Source organism: Maniola hyperantus, chromosome 2 (genome assembly GCF_902806685.2).
Source record: "Maniola hyperantus chromosome 2, iAphHyp1.2, whole genome shotgun sequence".
Classification (NCBI taxonomy): Eukaryota; Metazoa; Arthropoda; class Insecta; order Lepidoptera; family Nymphalidae; genus Maniola; species Maniola hyperantus.
In genome coordinates, this window is record NC_048537.1 from 6500273 (window position 1) to 6519347 (window position 19075).

Genomic DNA, 19075 nt, shown 5'->3' on the forward strand with positions numbered 1-19075 from the left:
AGCGTGCAGAGCACAGGCAATGCAAGGCTTTGACCGATCTGGGTTCATTGGTCGCGGATAGACCCAACACGTTAATTACAGTTCGGTCTGAAGAATCTTCTGCAAATTCGTAGAACTTGTCTACATCGCCCGTCGTAGGTACGAGTATATTTATGAGTATCTTTTACAGCTTACAGAAATACCCAATCAGAAAAACAATTAAAACGAACAATCAGCCGATCTATATCCATATTAATATTATAAAAGCGAAAGTGTATCTGTCTGTCTGCAAGCTTTTCGTGGCTCTCAAACCGATTTTGACGAAATTTGGTGCAGAGATAGTTTGCATCTCGGAGAAGGGCATAAGCTACTTTTGGTCCCGGAAAATCCAGAGTTCCCAGAGTTTTAAAAAGATTAAAAACCTAAATTCACGTACATGAAATCGCGGGCATCCTGCAATGATTAATAATGGCAGAAACCTGCAACACCTCACCTCAAACCAAAAATACCTACGTCATGCCGTGGTCACATGAGTAGATATCTCGTGTGTCGTTGTCATGCCAAATCAAATTGTAGGTAAATTCCTAGTGGTTTTTAGAGTTCCGTACCACAAAAGGAACATGGAGCTCTTATAGGATCACTTTGTTGTCTGTCTGTATGTCTGTCCGTCTGCCCGTCCGCCCGTCAGTCGTGTCTGTCAAGAAAACCTATAGGTATTAGGTAGGGTACTTCCCGGTGACCTATAATCATGAATTTCGGCAGGTACGTAGATCTTATAGCACAAGTAGATTAAATAAATCCGTAAATCCGTGAATTTGTAGTTATATCACAAAAAAAAATTAAAATGTATATATTTTCAATTTTCAAAGTAAGATAACTATGCCAAGTGGGGCATCATATGAAAGTTTACCTGTACATTGTAAAACAGATTTTTATAGTATATTTTTATGCATAATAGTTTTTGATTTATCGTGCAAAATGACGAAAAAAATACCCGAGTACGGAACCCTCGGTGCGCGAGACTGACTTGCACTTGGCCGGTCTTTTATGGTCAATCTAAACTCGAGGGGACGTGGAATGGTTTCAATCTGAAAATGTGTTTCTATTAAATACTTAGATAGTTATGTACTTACTAGAGGGACAAATACAACCTTTACGAAAATGCTGAAAAATATAACGAACCCGAACACTATAATAGGTATTAACCTGTATTTTCTTTGAAAAGGGTAAAGCGAGATTTTATCAGTCGTTTGTTATTTATAAAATATCGTCTGTTTTTGTTAGTCCTTGCCGAAAGCAACATTTTTATAATTATTCCTACAGAATACGTAAATATACATTCGAAACACCATTATACAATAATATATAATAAGGAGTTTTAACAATTTTGAAATTAGATTTTCAAATTAGAATAAAAGTAATTAATGTTCCTCAAAATCCCGCTTTGATCTTTGCCTGAATAAACAAGTTGGCGGACATTCTCGTTGAAGTAGTTAGCCGCAATTCATTCGCATTCCCGTTGAGTTGGTTAGGTGCTCAATTTTTTATTAAACTTCACTTGCGGAATTTTTCATAAACATTTTCTCCACATTTGTTCATTCTACGCGTTTAAGAAAATAATTTTCAAACTTAATGTTTTGTAAATTTTTAAAATCTCAGTTGACAACAACTGAGATTTTAAAAATTTACAGAAATCAAGATTCAATTCAAACCAAGCGCCGAGTACCTACTGTACCCAGATTTCTTATTTTTATGCATGAGTACACACGTATGAAAAATGAAAATAGAAAATAGTTTTTAATTTTACGTCCTGAGTACCTACCTTTATAAAATTAAAAAATATTGTTGAATCTTGATAACATTAATACGGTGTTCAGCTGTAAATAGTACCTAAGTAGCAAATTCAACAATAGGCAACTTATATATCTCGACTCTAGTATCATAAGGTCGGATGTGTACTTCCGACCAAACTCACTTTTTTACATAAAGGTAATGAGCATTTCGGGCTCTTTCTGCCAAGCTGACACCAGTATTTCTATCTCTTTTCGTTGCAAAGATAAATACATGCATAATGTCGTATCTGAACACATTCTAAAAATTTGGAGAACCATAATTATATTTTTTGACTTGCGTATGTATGCACCAAAGCAATGGAGAAAAATTATAGGTGTATTTTGAGTTCGACCATTATGCTACGAAATAAGTTTATTTGTCATACTAGCTGGTACTGCAGTTACGCACTTCTGCTTCTAAAATATGTAATAATTTTGTTAGGTAAAATCACAACAGATGTTATGCTTCGAATTTTTTGTATTAATATTTGGACTGTGAATCATTTAAGACTTTTTGCCTTGTAATATAAATAATTTTGCAATAAAATTCATGGAAGTAAGTTGAAATAAAGCTTTTTGTTTGTGACTACATTAAAGTTGATGTGATTAATAGGTAAGAGATCCATCCTATTTCACCAAAATTTTGGACTAAACTGCGGGAAAAAAGTAAAGAGCCAGAATAAAGCTGAAGACATTTTGAAAATGTAGACTAGAAAATCTTTTAGGACCACGAAAATTACACCATGGAAATCTAAACATATATTATAATAATACCCCACTAAGCAAAAACCGTGCATTTATGGTGTTTTTTATGAATCATAGTTCAAATCATCAGTTCAAAAATTTATTGCCCTAGTTTTTAAGGTAGCCTTAAAAAATGAGAGTACCTAATCAATTTTTTTCTTCTTTGCCCGTCTTATAATCGACCGAATTTGATATTAATCGAGAGCAGAAATTATAAGGCACCTACAATATGTGATGATAGTGATTCTAACGAAACATTCCTAACTATAGGAAGCTTTAGATTATGTTAATTTAAATATATATGTAGTATAAATTAATTTATTAATTAAACAACTAATAAAAGTGAAAGTAAAAAAATAAAAAAACTTAAACAGTTTAAAAAAGTATCTGTTAAACAAAACAGTCGAAACAGAAGCAATGGAATTTTCAAAAAAGCAGAAAGTATTTTTTTAATTACAAAAGTGGCAATGCCAGATTTGACTAACAGTAAATCCTTATACCTGCGTAGTTTCTGCACCTTAAAAACGATTCATGATGCTACCAGCAGTGTTGCTACTTTAATGTAGTCTGAAAACATCAGCTGCAGCGGAAGGAATAAAACAGTATCTTGTCTTATTTCATTAATCTACTAGAGAAGAAACAAAGTATTCTCGAAATTGTTAAAGAATTGACTTTGTGGTCTGATAATTGTGTCGGTCATAATCGGAGCATGATAATCGTTATGGCTTACTTATGATTATTATAAGGATTACCACACTAAAAGGTGATAAATCACAAGCTTTATGCTAAAATGCAACATGTACCTACGTGGAGTAAGATGTAATCCATGCACAAATAGAAAAAAAGGGAACAGCTGAAAACAATGCAGATTACTAAACTAAGAGATTGGTCACAGTTTGCAAGAACATGCGAAGGAAACAAAACTTTTTGATAAGTTTGATTTGGCACTACAACATATTTTTAAAGACCACATCCCTTTACAAAGGTGATATATCAGGACCGTTTGTTATATCAAAAAAAAAATAAGAACGGCGGGGATTTTCAGATTTCGGAATATATTACCTGGCTACAACTAACACAATAATGCTGTGTTATCATTTTATAAAAACTACTTTAAAGAAGACTTTTTTGTATTTCATTAGTAAGTTATAGGTACATATAAACTTAAAATTCTTCCCCGCTTTCGCCAAATATACGACATAATGAGAAACCATTATCCACTATAAAATATAACCAATTTTTGCAGTAGGTACCTGCTGACCTCCATTCTTACTTTACGTACCTAATCATTATAAGGAAAATCAGGCTATGTTGGCATGTTTTAGATTTCTATATTGATGTAACCGCAATGTATGCAATTCCACAAAAAATTTTTGGCCCACTGTAGGTTTCTAATTACTTTGTATTTTTTTTTCCAATTTTTGGCCGTTGTTTTTAATTAATGGGCTTTATATTTTGTGAATTTGTAAATGTTATTTTCATTCATCCAGAAGTCACAAGGTTTACACGGATGCAATGGTCAGACTATCGGGCGAATGCAATTATTATGTTTCAGATCTAACTAATCAGTTTCAGAAAAATCAGATAGGTACATTGTTGCTATCTCACAAAACTCCTAAATGTTTTTTGTGAGATAACTACTGAGATCTTTTGTCCGAATATTACTTATGTATAATCAGTTAAGACGTATTATGAAATATTAAGTAATAGATCCGACTTTTATTTCAAATTTGTAATAGTAAAAATTGCAGCCATAAAGTCGGTTTACAACTTATGCACACAATTTTTTAGCACAGTTACGAATATTACCAGCATAAAGTCGCATATCGTCCATTTTGAAGAAATTGTGAGTTTATATTTTATTTATTAATGATAAAGTATTTCTAGTAATGGTTAATGATAGATACAGTTAAGTGTTAAATATTACAAAAACAACTGAAATTGTATCTCTAGTAGTTTAGAAATTATGACCCGATTTCCCTAGCATTTTTGTTTTGGCTCTCCTGAAAAGTAGCAAAAATCCACATCCGACCTTATGATACTAGAGTCGAGATATTATCTCGAATCTATTTACCTAAGTAGGTACCTACCTATATCGATCTTTGCATTATTCTATAGGTAAGTAGATCAATGAAAGATGATTGATATAATCTCTATAAACAAATAAACAATGCGAAGCTGATCATATTCTTTATGAGGGTAAATTACACGTTCCTTAACCCCTTTGGATATGCACCTGTGATTAAACAGCTAAGTAGGTACGTAATTGTATAAGTTATTCTATTAATTTACTTTGAAGGGCAATTTTAATCTAATAAAGGCGTCAGGCTATAAACTAACTATAAAAAAACTGAGTCTATAAACACAAAGAATATGCAGAGCTGCAAAGGATTTAAGTCATAACAGGAAAATGATTCTTTGTAACATATTAGCCAGAGTATTAGCCATATCATAAACATCAACTATAAACCTATGTCAACAGTATCATTTGCTATGTTATGTGTATAACACTGACTAGGTGTGTAAAGAACACTCGTACTAGATACCTACCTAGGTATTCAGTACCTACTTAGTTAGGTACTGAGTCTGCACGTCGATTCAGACTGCACGTCATTGCAATTTATTTGCAAAATAAACACAAATACATAATTTACTAAAGTAAACATTATTAATGTTGTCTAAGCTGATTGACGGACTGACTGATTTATCAACGCACGGATCGAGCTAAAATTTGGCATGCAGATAGCTATTATGACGTAGACACTAGACATCCGCAAAGAAAGGATTTTGAAAATTCAATCCCTAAAAGGGTGAAACAGGGGTTTAGTACTTACAGTCCACAAGCTAGTTAGGTATATAGGAATTACCACCATGACAGGCGTGAGAATTTATGTATCTTCGAATTTACGTGGATCGGGTTATCGCGGTTTTGCTGTACCTTTTTATACCTATATTATATTATATTAACCTATATATATATTATATAAATATTAACCCTATATATATATTAACCATTTAGTTTGCAACTTCCGGCTTAGCCTGTTTTGGGCAGCTTTTATTTCGGACAGTATAATTTTTATAAAATGATGAGAAAATTAATGTAGGTATTTTGTGTTAGATAGTTAGTACGTAGATACCTCTCCTATCTCTACTCTACTCTAATTTTTTATGCGAATTTGAAACTTGTGTTAAAAATGACACCTACTTAATCTACTTTCTGCTTTCACAGAGCTATTTATAAAGCGTCGTTTAAAGTTCCCTTATTTAATCACTCACAAAAATCAAGCGGATTTTGTAAAACGTGGGTCGGGCTTAACTTTATCGCTGTTATAACTTACTGTAAACCTTTTAGCCTGCAACTTCCTCCTTTGCCTGTTTTCGGCAGCTTTTATTTCATACAGATTTTTATAAAAATTTGAGGCTATAAGTTAATAATAGAAAATTAATTTGGTACAATAATAGCAAGTAGTTATTATGTGCTAGTAAGTGCTCTTATTTTTCAAGTGAATTTGAAACTAGTTATATATAGGTAGGTACCTACTCTTGTTTTATTTTCTGCTTTCGCGGAGCTTTTAAGATTTTGTATAAATAATAATACCCTTACACATCGTATAAAAAATGAAATAAAATAACTTTCATCATTTACTTCGATAATATCCGGTTTAGGTATTTTTCTCCGTAATAACATGCCAACTTTGAGTCGCCATTCATCTTACAAGAAACGAGCTTCAAAATAAAATGTTGGAACGCAAATCGAATTAATTTTTGCCTTTTTTTGTTTATATCCTCAACTGCAAAATGAATAAAATAAAGCTTTGCACACAATAGGTCGTAAATTTTCATTAACCACCACAACTTTGTATTCGGAGTTTGGTTATTCCTAATATTACCTACACTTAATTCATATTTTATGTAGGTATTGGTTTGTGTGATATTTTAATTTGCGACTCCTGAATATCTTCCGCTTAAAGTAGAAAGCATTTTACACATGTTAGCTATAGTACGCGACAGGTCGAGATGGCAATCAGGGAGGGAACGCCCCGCACACGTGCGGGCGAACGTGAGTGACGTGCGGGTGTGCGGACGTCCCCTCGCCTTATCCCGATTGCCATCTCAACCTGTCGCAGACTATATACTTACCTGTGAATGATTTTGGCGTCTTTGATTTTTGTTCGTAGCAAAACATTGAGATCACCTAATTATCTACCAAACAAATTAAAAATGTACTTACCTCATCCATATCGTTTCAACTCATCGCTGCATGGCCTACTAATATAGCACAGGCTGCGCTTAAGATCTGTACGCACCTGAGCTGCGCTGCGCGTCGCTGCAGTCCGACTGCAGAAAGCGTCACTTCAGGCCGCTCACGGTACCTACCGCACTACAACTGCAGTATGCGGCAGCTCGCGTCACTTGCGCGTCACTTCTATACCCGTTCGCGTACGAGCAACAACGTCGCAAGATATGCGACAGTGAAGAGGGAAAGGGTGGAAGCCGACATCCTAGGGGTAGGGAATTTTGAGGATATACTTCTAAGAGCCCGTCATGTGCCAAAAATTAAAACTGCGTTATTTATTTTGAGGTCTATCACGCCTGTACATTATATACTTAACTCGATGCGCGTGTATCTTATCTGAGCGCCATACGCATTCTGAAGCGACGTGACGCGCCGCTGGGTATATCGCACTAGCGTCGCTGCACACTGCACAGAGCGTTACTGCGCTGCGCTTCACAATATTCTCCCAAGCGCGACGCGCGGCAACGCGCGGTGAAGCGCCGTGCAGCGCCGCTCTAGTGCGATGTGCGCCATACAAAATGATAGAAATAATATTTTGACGCTCTGACCGCAGTGACGCGCAGCGCAGCTCAGGTGCGTACAGACCTGTCACTTACGCTGTTACCTATTATTATAGTAGGTAGGTACCTACCTATGATATACATACATTTTAGTGTACAATATAATGTATTTAATTTAATTAAAATTTGTAGTAGACTTTTTTTATAATATACTTCAATGAACTTAACTAAGTATATAACTTAACCTACCTTCTTATATACTTACTAGTTTATTCCCGCGACTTCGCCCGCGTGGACTACACAAATTCAAATTATACCTGTTTTTCCTCTTTAGGGATTGAGCTTTCAAAAATCCTTTCTTAGCGGATGTTCATATCATAACTATCTGCATGCCAAATTTCAGCCCGATCCGTCTAGTAGTTTGAACACTGTGTTGACAAATCAGTCAGTCAGTCAGTCAGTCAGCTTTTCCTTTTATATAGATATACGTATTATTCAAGAATAAATTTTACTGCAGCTTTTATGTAGCTTTTTATATTGATCATTCACGCGGCGATTACTTCCTGCCGTATCGATTTCTAATAAGCTCTCCAAAATGTTTCAAAAAGAAAAAAAAAAACCGTGGGCGGACGCAAGTTCAGTGACCGAGTCCTTGACCTACACACGCTTGACCAAGGGCTCTTTGGAGTTCGTTTGATATATTCAAACAAGAATTATAAATTATGAATTATATAAGTATTATATAATCACGATTATAGTGCGTCCTTTTCACTTCTGTACAATTATTGTGCACAAAGAATGCTCTATATTACCTTGACTCTCTCTTCAAATAATCTAAGTATACTTACTTCTTCAAGTATATCATCAAGTACCTATTATATAGTAATTAGATAAGTCACATAGATATCTACAAAATATTATTTATCTAGTTCTGTAATTATAAACGTGTTGTTAGTACCCACCTATGTATACTAGACTTAGATTATGTATTCTTGAATATACTTAGTATATGGATCTGTAATTTTTCCAAATTTACTTACGTAGAAATTTAAAACATACAAAATACAAATGTATGTTTTAAAGTTACACGGGCTTAATGATTTACTCAAAAGTTTTTGCGTCCTTTGTAACCTTGAAACTAAACATTTTAACTGACATCTGGCAAAACACAAACACAGATACTTAGTTTGTTTTAAAACGTGGACTTTGATTGATTAAATTACGTTTGTATGGAGCTCGCTAGGGAGCGCGCTAGGAAAACTTCTCTTGAATTGCATTAAATTGTTATTGTATCTTCCACTACTTACTACAAGAGTTCAGTTCTCGTTCGTTGGAGCTTTCCAGATACCCATTGGGATTCTTATATCAATGCAAACTTTTCCTCTTTGCTGTCCTGTAGTTCAAGCCTCTTCATTAAAAATTCTCAACTACTTATGTAATGAAAAAAATCTTTTGATATCCTTTATACCTACTCTTTTGTTTTTTTACAATTAGGATTATGGAACAAAAGAAATGTATAAGATATTATTATTCCTAGGAATTACTTAGTACGAGTAGCCTTATGGCAGAATGGTGGATATGGCATCACCTATGGTGATTATTGATTAAAACTGGTACTGGAGACAGTAAGTCTGGTAATTCTTCGCCCACTTGCGGTTAGAGCATTTCGAAGCAATTCAGCGTAGTCGTCACCACTTTCGACGCCTTAAGCGTATGAAGGTGGCCCACATTTTATAAATTGTTTATGGGTGACTTGGCGATTGGCGGAGAAAGTGGTTGGATGAATGAAAGTCTAATTTTGTCTACCTATGAGGCTATGAAAACCGAATGCTACTCTAATCGATAGGTATGTACTTACATCGTTTAACAAAATAATGCGATTGTTAGAATACTTAATACCTATAGTCTCTAAGGGTAGGTACTTCTTAGAACATTCTACTCTCAGCAGAATCTTAAAAAGTTACAGGTCCGTGCCCCAAAATCTTTAAATTTTAATATTAAATTAATAATAAATAAGTATACCTACAACGGAGTGGTAAAGCGGCGGTGGCAGCAGCAGGCATCGCACGGCGTGACGCTAACGCCGCGAGTCCCGTTACTTGACACACTGGGGCTGGCTCACTGCCACGGCCACTAGCCTGAGGCAAACTACGATTCCGAAATGCAATGCAGGACGTCATTTTATGCTGATTGTACGTTACACAGCACGCACTGCAAGTGCTTATTGAAAACTATAGCTTATTCCCGCGACCTCATCCGCGTGGACTACATTAATTTCAAGCTCCTATTTTACATCTTCAGGCGTTGAATTTTCGAAAATCCTTTCTTAACGGATGTCTACGTCATAATAGCTATCTGCATGCCTTTCATCCCGATCCATCTAGTGGTTTGAGTTGTGCTTTGATAGATCAGTCAGTCAATCAGTCAGCTTTTCCTTTTATACTTACATATAGACTAGCTGATGCCCGCGTGGATATAGATTTTAAAAATCCCGTGCGAACTGTTAGATTTTCCGGGATGAGTCACTCTCTAGGTTTTTAACTACACCCATGCAAAAAATTACGGCGATCCGTTGCTCTGTTGCGACATTATTCAAGGGCAAACCAACAAACAAACACACTTTTGCATTTATAATAATATGGATAGTGATACCAATGACGTCATGTGCGGTCCCCGTTGACCGCATTTAATGTGCCAAATAAATTGCAGCAGCATCCACCTGTCCACCACATTTTTACATGTGAGGCACATGAGAAAGTGAATGCACCTACTGCAACTCTGAATCGTTCCTGTGGGCTCGCCTTTGATGTATGTATGTATGATCAACTTCAGGAAATAAAATTATTGTAGGTAGCTGTAAGTCAGGATAAAAATGCTTTTAGGGTAAACGTCGGGATGATTATCCAGCGTACCGTAAAAAAGATCTAATTATCAAATTAATGTTTGTATGATATAAATTCTCTAGGGAGATCAAATAAATCATCAGCTCAATTATAGTAAAGTTATCACATTTATTAACATCGCGTTTTTATACCTATTCCACCCATTTGTAACCCGCGTATTTGCAATATCCGTTACTTTTTTCAAGTAGGTATGTTTCCACGTATTTTAGTCATCCATGTTGAGTGTTACCTCGTAGCATTCAAGTGAAAATAAATTCCAAGAGCTTCTACGAAAGTTCCTATGCATTAACTTAATTTTGCTTCTAGATCGAGTAAGCTAGGCGATAGTGGTAACCAAGACGAAAATTATGTGTGAATTTTCATTGGTTATTTGGGTATTTACTGAGTATAGTGAAATATTAGGAAACTTAGAAATTAGATACGTCAACTATTATATACAGTTACCTAAGGCAGTAACAGTTAATACACAACAATACACAGAAACGGCTATAGGTACTAAACTAAATAATGCGTACAATCAAACGATGTAGAGCTTCAGAATTATTGGTACAGTTAGGTACTGCACAGTCAATGGATATAAAGCACATGAAGTCATAATCTGTCAGGAATGTGAATGCGAAGAAATAGTCACGTCATTATGGCAATCACTGTGCTGTCTTCAATGGCTTAATAGAGTGGTCGTCGTGCTGCATTCCACATTTTTATGCACCTACATTCTTCGCGGGTGACAACCGTTCTATCGAATGGTTTTAGTGCTTTTTGACGTTAATCGCAGGCGCGGCAGCAAAGCAGGCCTATACAGTAGTTTTGCCCCACAACAAGTGAAGCATGATATTAACAAAAAATCAAAATAGGTGATCAAGACAATAGGTAGGTATGTATAAAAAGAAAAGTCCTCGACTCTCTCAATGAGTGACTCATCAACGTCCAGCTCAAATCATTCGGCTTAGAAAGCGACATTTTGGCACAGCGACAAGTTGGATTTTCCGAAATTCTGATGTAGGAACATGTGTGCATTGCTTTTGTCGCTTACAGAAAGTGATCGTCAAGTCATTTGTCACTTGTTGATCACTTTCTTGACCTGATGGAGCAGGAAAGTGGAGGTTTACAGGATGTTCAGTTCATAAAATGTTAACCCATACATTTCATAGGTGGGGGTGATTTAAAAACATTTATACGTGTGTGATGTCTTAATTGTGCTTTTATAGACCCTTTCAGACTCTTATGCAACCCTTATGGAACCTTATGGAATATACAAGGAGAATTTTTGAACGATCACTCAGGTTATATTGATCTATCTGTCCTAATATTATGCGCTTCAAGTCTTCGAATTCCGGTGAAATAGGAATATTTTCTACGGTAGAAGCGCAAAATCCAAATGCTGTCAATTTACTTAGCTTATCGCTTAAGTTACCGTGTAGATGTATAAACATTGTAATGCATTCTTAATAATATAAAAGCGAAAATGTCTGCTAGCTTTTCACGGCCCATCCGTTAAATTCATTTGACATTTGGTACAGACAGAGATGGCTTGCATCCTAGGACATAGGCTACTTTATATCAAATAGCTCCCTAGGGATTTTTAAAAACCGAAATCCACGCGACGAAGTCACAGACATCTTCTAGAACCTATAACAGAAAAGATCGTGTTCAACTACCAGCGCTTAAACCATACAAAAAATGTTAAATAACAGCATAAGTAATGTGAGTTTTCAGCTTCATATTTCACACAAATCGCATGACAGTTTTGTCATTGAGCTGATAATACCTGGAAGTGCTTAGTCATCTCGTAATCTTGTTGCGTCGAGTAAGCATGCATGCATGGCTGCTAAACAAAAGTTATGAGGTATGCCATCAAAAATATACCAAGGTACGTAGCTGATAAGCAGCGAGCAATGAAATAGTTGAACAAAATATGTAAGTAAAAAAATTGGAAATATTAAATTTAAAAAACCGGCCAAGTGCGAGTCAGACACCGAGGGTTCTGTACTACAGTCGTATTTTTTTGACAGACAGACAGGCAACAAAGTAATCCTATAAGGGTTCCTTTTCCCTTTTGAGATACGGAACCCTAAAACTGACTTAAATAACTACAAACTAAAAATTTAAAAATAATTTAATTTATTATGGAATATTATGTATTCAAGAGTTAATGTAGTTAAGTAATAATATTTTTTGGTTTTGTGGAGTCTCAAAAAAAATAAGGACGATGATTCGCGCAGACTTATCAGTTATCTTATCATATTATTGCGGCTTTCAAAGTTTGATCACTTATGAAAAGAAAATCTGAATTACACAGACTATTGAAGGTTCAATATTACAGGCAAAGTCGACGGTTTAATTAAATGTCTGCAAAGTTAGACAAGGATAACTAACTCAGAAGTTTTATCTTTGGTATTGAAATTGATGTTAGCCTTGATATGGTTCAAAGTCTGTGAGAATTACATTTTTTGTTATGATTTATCATCGAATATAATAAAGCTATGTATGGTTGACAGATAATCAAGTGTTCGTTTTTGTCTAACAACAATTAATATAGGTAGGTACCTACCTACTAATACGAATAACAATATTATGTTGTTCGTACTTCGTAGGCATAGTATAGTCCTACTTTTGTAATCAGTAAGCACTAAGTATTTTATTAGGTAAGTTATATACCTACATGTTAAGTAAATATTTCATACTCTCAATTCAATTAGTACTCACGGCTATACCTAGGTGTTTCGAAAAAAAACTAAATATAAAATAAATTATCATTTCATTTGTTTAGAATCCATATAGGATTATTTTTACAATTCTGTTGTCGCTGTAACAAGTTGTAAATATTTTTTTTTCATTTATGAGTAGGTACATAAGCCAGGTCCACTTTCTCCTTCACAGGTGCTCTTTTTCCGGCTATACGTTGAGCATCAGTAATTTTATGATATCTACTAATTTATCAATGTTGAGCATACTGAAAAACTACGTATGGTTACGTGCATAAACCAAGGATAGTAAAATTATTAACTTATGCCGATTTTTTCTAACATAAACGGTCAAATAATGATCTGCTGACACACCCGCTTTTTTAATAAGAGATAAGAATAATGCTCTTTGTTATGACCACAAAAGGTAGGTAAGTATACCTATGGTATGATTCATTAAGTTCCCATGTTCATTGGCCGATCGTTGTTTTTGTTCCACAAAAAATATTATAAATATGTATTTGCATTGTTCCTTGATTTTTTTAGGTATTTACCTACTTCGAAAACAGTAGGTTCTCAATTCGACTTTTATGTACAGTGCGACAAGGCTCTTTTGGCGCGTGGTGAAAATCGGAACTAACGTTGCCGTCACGTGTGCCCTTTGTTCTTGTTTGAATAGTCTAAGCCTTTGTTCTCCAACAGCACCCCCCTGTCAATGTCATTTAAGTGCCAAAAGAGCCTTGTCGCACTGTATGTATGTACCTACATAATATGTCCGTGATTTTCTCACTTGAGGCTTAGCCGATTTGTGCAGGTATATCTAAACTATGCTGTAGGTAATTAGGTATGTATTCTTTCAAATTACTCGTATTATAAAAATTAAAACGGAAATTAACTTAACACAAGTCAATAATAATAAACGTGCCTCGGATGCTCAAGATATATCACGAAAACTATTAAAAATCTCTATACTCAATTATTCATTTCATAATGAGACGGCATTGTGTTTTGATATTATCTTGCAATAAATTAAAAATAATATTTATTATTATGATTCCCTGTTATTACATGTTAGGGTTCCCAAACGTTAAGTAGGTATGATTTCACACCCCTTTTTACCACCCTGAATTCTCTTTAAAAATATAACTTCGTAATTACCTATGTGGGATTTCAGTGTGGTTATAGAACTTTTTATGGAAAACTGTTATGCCTCGCACATTAATTCACATTCAACGCGTACGAAATCACGCGCAACTGTAAACTTTTAAATGTGTGTTTGTTTGTCGGTTTGTCCTTCAATCACGCTACAACGCAACGGAATATTTTTTTCTGGGGAGAGAATATGGGCTACTTTTTATATTGAAAAATCAAGGTGTACCCACAGGATTTTTAAAACCTAAGCCCACGCGGATGAAGTCACGGGCATAATTTTTCAACAGTGATTTTTCAAGTAACTTCCATGAGATTGAAAAGTTCCTTCAATTCAACACCTTGTTAGTCAATCCAAAATAGGTATACGTACTCTGCTATTGAATATTGATTTCGTTTTTCCCGCGTAACTAACATTATAAATACACTAGCTGATCCCCGCGGCTTCGCCCGCGTAGATTTAGGTTTTTAAAGATCCCGTATAGCCTATGTCACTCAGGAATAATGTAGCTTTCTACTGGTGAAAGAATTTTTAAAATCGGTTCAGTAGTTCTAAAGATTACCCCCTACAAACAAACTTAACGACATTACCTCTTTATATAATACAACGGGCCGTGCAGCAGAAATCGTAATATTTTAATTTCGCCATAACTTCAAAACCAAACGTCCAATTTTAATCATTCAAAGACCAAATATTATCTCCATAAACTGTTCTTAGTGATGAAATCATTTATTTTGATAAGGATTAATAGCATGAGTAAAATAAACGCGTTTAAATGTAGTCCAAAAAAAATTCAAGATTTTTAAATAAAAAAATGGTTGCTGTGCCTCACTCGACATAGATGGGTATAGTGTGTCGCGGACTTTTTTGTAGATATTTATAAGATCTACAATTAATTAGAACATTTTATGGTTCTATCTTTTATAGTTTAGGCAGCGTACGCAAAATAAGTAACTTTTCTGGTTGATTTTTTACACCTTGTGTCCGAAAAACCCAAATATCTTACGGAACCCTATTTTTTTCCAAAATAAAATATAGCCTATGTTACTCGTGGATAATGTAGCTTTCGAATGGTGAAAGAATTTTTAAAATCGGTCCAGTAGTTTTTGAGCCTATTCAGTACAAACAAACAAACAAACAAACAAACAAACAAACAAACAAAGTTTTCCTCTTTATAATATTAGTGTAGATAGTGTAGATTATTAGAACACTTTTTGCTAATTTTACAGGAGAGCCTGAAAACTTGTTTTCCTTTAACTCGAGATCGTCAATAGGTACCAATCTTATCACTATCGGCTACCTGTAAGTCTTGTATAACCGCGAATTACTTACCTACTTACTTATCTTAATTTTAATTTTTTGTAGGCCAAGTACCCACACGATATTTAAACGCGGTATGGGGATTGGGACTATCAACGATGATATGCTCACCCTGTAAATGATGTATCCGTCGATGAAACAATTTTCAATGCTACCATGACTAACGCGTTAGTTGCCGCGTCAAAACTATTACGTGCTCACCCATGACCTGGACGTAGCTGCGAAGGGACCTTGCCCAGTAATTGCATATGTAAACACAGTTTTAACTGACGAAAACTCATTAGGCATTCGCGCCATAAACAGTGCTTAAAAGCGCTAAAATTTTGTGAACATCGACGAGAAACCTTTAAACACTTGTAAGAGCTTTTTAATGCGCCTTTTGAAACTTAGAAATTCCTACTCATCTTACAAGTTACTAGCGAAAGAAGTAAGGAATGGTCTAGTTTACTTTTCTTTGAAGATGATTTTTCATGTGCATCGTGATTTAAAAAAATGATGATTAGGTCCAAGGTTATCCCTTGAACGAGATCTCATTAGGTGGTAAGTGGAAGGCGGAAGTCAGCTTCGAATACTCCTGTCTCTTTTTTTGAGAGACGATATCTATCGTCTCTCAAAAAAAGAGACAGGATTTTTTATCATAAGCATCTATCTAGATGCTTATGATAAAAAACCCATAACGAGACGATTCCTGTATATTAAGTAGGTAGGTATATTTTGAAAATCTTAATCGGAAGAAGCTTTATCATCGATATAGAGCTCTCGCACTTGGCCAGTTTTTTCGAACTATGTACCTACGTGCTATGTACACTGCCTCTATTGCCACTTCATCTTAGCAACCCGTTGAGCTATATAGGTAACTCTGATTATCTTATGGATCTAATCTTTCTGATTTGATCACGTAGAGAAACTCCAAGTATGTATAGCTTGTCCCATCGCCCGCCATTACATAAATAATCCATACTAATATTATAAATGCGAAAGTGTGTGTGTCCGTCTGTCTGTCTGTCTGCTAGCTTTTCACGGCTCAACGGCTTAACCGATTTTGATGAAATTTGGTACAGAGGTAGCTTACATCCCGGGGAAGGACATAGGCTACTATTTATCCCGGAAAATCATAGAGTTGCCACGGGATTTTTGAAAACCTAAATCCACGCGGACGAAGTCGCGGGTATCATCTAGTATTGTAATATATTATAAACCTTCGTCATTCATATTAATTGTCTATCGAGTTAACATAGGCTCGGCTCCCCATGCAGAGCCGGGGCGAGTCAACTGGTTATGGAATAATTTGAGTTTATTCTAATAAAGTTGTATTGGCGTGCTAGACCGGATATAGATAGGGGTAGTCTCGGTCATTGGACACCAGGTAGCTGCGACGAGGTCCTGCGTGAGGTCATGTACCGCAAGGCCGCCCGCCTGCCTGTAATATACAAGTATTATGTACATCTTGAAATAACTAGAATAATGTTATGCAGGGATAATATCTGAGGCTGCGAACACTTTAGTACCTTAATGAATACGTTTTCATAAATCAAGGTGTATACATAGACTAGAACAAAGGTCTCTAGTTTGAAGTTACAGGAATACAACACGCCTGCAAATAGTAGCTCGTAGCTTTAGTTTTAAGTACGTATTAATTATCACTACTATATCATCTTACAAATTAACAATGTTGACCATCAGTAAGCGTAACATTTTACCTATTCTGAATAAATAATTTGAGTTTGAGTTTGATTGGGTTATTTCCTTATGTGTGGTCTGTACATAATGAGTACGGAGCATACCACGAAAATACAGTTAGAAATAAGGAGTAATTAGTTGAGCTTGCTTACCTATATAATAACTTCATAGGCACCACAAAAGGTATGCCTAGATTATATGTAGGATGTACCTATATGTTTAACTTTTTAGGATTAATAAAATACCTATAGATAACTAAACTTTTGTGATGACTTTTAAATATACAGAACGATCAGGAACACCTCAGAGTGACAGAGGCTTAGTTGAATGTGTACCTATCTATAGTAAGTACGTAATATTTAGGTATGTATTTTTGTAGCCTACAATATACGAAGTTTAGGAACCAATAGAGTGGGCAAGATGCCCGGAGCGGTAAATCGTACACACAAAAGCAATTCTTAAAAATTTGCACCCCATGTGACTTGTATTACACATGTGACATGTATAATTACACATGTGACATGTATTGTCACAGCTTTACGATAAACAGTTCTGCACATGTACTTGTACCTTGGATGAAATACTAAATTGGATGAAAGACTTGTACAGAGCAACGGTGGGGGGGTTTTCAGGAAATTAAAAATAGTAGAAACAACAATCAGTCAACGATCTCTATATAGATACTAGGTAGTAACATAGTCAAGTTGAAAATAAAATACTAAAATGATAATAAAAAAAAGGTAATTTTCGGGAGTTTTCAATACGGATTATTCTTATAATTCGCCAAAGGTGTTCAGCGGTCCCATGGTGTAATGGTTAGCACTCTGGACTCTGAATCCAGCGATCCGAGTTCAAATCTCGGTGGGACCTTTCTTTATGTTTACTTTGAAATATTTATATTTTTTTACAATGATTAAAAATATTAGAAAATCTTATTTAGAAGTTAACCTAGCACTGAGCACAGGTTTTACAATATTATTATAATATATTTGCTAAAGTTAGGCCTACCTCTAACTAAGCTTTTGAAAGTTCATTGAAATTGAGATTATACTTACAAACTAAGTATAATATACGTAAGTAGTAAAATAAATATATTATCCATTATAGAACTGAAAGGCTTTACCTCTGCGTAGCACGTATATATATATAGCTTCTATAATTCGCACCTTTTGCTTCAAATATATAGTGCAATTTACTTTATAAATTATTTTTACAAAAAAAAAAACACCGACTGCGATACACAAACACTAAAAATTGAAAAATAATTTAATTTATTACCGAATATATTAGGTATGTATACAAGAGTTAATATAGTTCCATAATAATACTTTTTGGTGCCGGTGCCAATTAGCTTTAGCTGCGCGAATCGTCTATAGACTTCATATTTTTATGAGACTCCACAAACATACAAAAAAATAAATGATAAAAACATACAGTCGAATTGAGAACCTCCTCCTTTTTTTGAAGTCGGTTAAAAATAAATACACGTCTCAATATAATTTAGGTACTGTCTCGAAGGTGAATGCCCTTATTATGTAATACTTTCGTGTGAGGAGCAATTATCCGGAGGATATCAGTGGTGTCGTCAAAAAAAACAATTGTCATAATTACATAAGTAACGCGCCTCCTTGTATAATGCGACGTTTAAAAATGTAACGAGTATAAAATGTGTTGTTTATTTAACCTACCTATAACCACACAGTAAGGATAGTGGGCGATTCTTATTTCTTCGGAGCACTCGCTTATTTCTGTAACTAAGTATCTCATAAAAGTCGCCTAAATCTAGCTAAAAGCACCCGAAACTTTATTCTTATTTCAAGCGGATAAAGAGCTGATAAGATTAAAAAACATATCGTAGATACTACATAAATTACTACATAATTTATCTAGTAGGTTTTTTTTTTTTTTTTTTAATTTATTATCAAATCAAAATACATACAAATGAAGCTTAAACTAAAAACACCGAAAAAACCACAGAGGTTTGTC

The 19075-nt window shown here is 34.9% G+C and overlaps 1 protein-coding gene and 1 non-coding gene across 3 annotated transcripts in view; both read left to right on the forward strand.

Annotated features, from left to right (window-relative positions):
• The window catches only part of LOC117995074 (uncharacterized), a 64945-nt gene that overhangs the window by 31641 nt on the left and 14229 nt on the right, over positions 1-19075 (forward strand). The window lies entirely within an intron of this gene.
• On the forward strand, positions 17888-17959 carry TRNAQ-CUG (transfer RNA glutamine (anticodon CUG)). The gene has a single exon. It is a non-coding gene; the product is annotated as a tRNA-Gln (tRNA).